The sequence below is a fragment of the Corylus avellana genome, chromosome ca2 (assembly GCF_901000735.1).
Source record: "Corylus avellana chromosome ca2, CavTom2PMs-1.0".
In the NCBI taxonomy this organism is placed as follows: Eukaryota; Viridiplantae; Streptophyta; class Magnoliopsida; order Fagales; family Betulaceae; genus Corylus; species Corylus avellana.
This window is the reverse complement of record NC_081542.1, coordinates 34,321,307-34,322,884: the sequence shown is the minus strand read 5'-3', so window position 1 is coordinate 34,322,884 and position 1,578 is coordinate 34,321,307.

Genomic DNA, 1,578 nt, shown 5'->3' with positions numbered 1-1,578 from the left:
GAATGCATTCATAACACTGATATGTTTTATAATTTTATTGATGAGTTTATAAGGTTAAATATTGTAAAGCAAAAAAATTTAGGGGTAACTTCACTAAAGATCCCTAAACTTCCACTCAATTTGACAAACTCCCTTTAAACTTTAAAATCTCTCAATTTAGTCCCTTGAACTTTCAATTGCAATCAATTTAGTCCCCTCTGTCAAATTTTAAATGTTAAATGACGTTTACCCTGACTTTTTTATAAAATTTCAACTTTACCCTTAATTTCAAAACGTTTTTTTTTTTAAAAAAAAAAAAAAAAAAAAATGAAAATCAGAGATATTTTGGTATTTTTTGGTATTTCTAATTGCTAAATTTGACCGAGATGTTGAAATTGAGAGCAATTGAAAGTTTAGGGGACTAAATTGAGAGATTTTGAAGTTTATGGGGAGTTTGTCAAATCGAGTGAAAGTTCAGGGGTTTTCAGTGAAGTTACCCCAAAAATTTACTACTATTTTTCTGCTGCATTGTTTAAGTAATAATATTACGTATGAAATTAGATATTTTCACTTACACCTTGATTAGAAAAGTGGGGCGTTATAACTTCGGCCCGAATCCCCTTGTGGGCCATGAGCCCAAAAATACGTTATGGGCGTCAAACCCAAAAATATATGAGTATTGTTGATGGAAACCTTGTGTGTAGCGTCCCAAATTTTTAAAGTCTTATTTTAAAAATATTTATTTGATGATATATTATTTAGTAATGATATTTATTTTTGAGGTGGAGATATTTATGGATGATATTAGGTAATAATATTTATTCTTGAGGAATTTATTATATCTTATGAATATTATTGGAATGAATATTGATTTGAGGTTATTATATGATGATGATGATTTTACATGAGAGATTATATCTTGATTATTTTATGGGGAGATTTAAGCGATATGATAATTGATGATTGATTGATATAATTTGAAGTATGATTGTACGTAATAATTAGTGATTGATTGAGTGAGGAATTTGTGGGATTCAGATTATTAAGAGAAATTAGGTGAAAATAGTATTGGAGATTTTATTGGATTTGTTTTTAATAAGAGTAAAGTCTACATACCCCCCTCAAACTACCACCAAATTGACAATGTCCTCCCCAAACTTTCAATTGTGACAATATCCAAACTACCAAAACATTGTCAATGCCCCCCCCCAATAAGACAAAAATGCCCCTATAGATTTCTCAATAAGACAAAAATACCCCTATAAATTCAAAAAAAAAAAAATTGATTTTTTTTTTTAAAAAAGCAATTTTTTTTAAACAAAAAGTTTTAATTTTTTTTTTTAAAAACGGAAATTTTTATTTTAAAAAAAAAATATTTTTTTTATTTAGTTTTAATTTTTTTTTTTCATTTTATTAAACGAAAATTTTATTTTTTTTAAACGTAAATTTTTATTTAAATAAAATTATAAAACAAAAATAAAAGGAAAATTTTTTTTTAAAAAAAAACGAAAATTTTCAATTTTTTTTTTTAAATTTTTTTCTTATAAAATTGATTTTAAAAAAAAAAAAATTGGCCAACGTTTGGATTTTTTTTTTTTT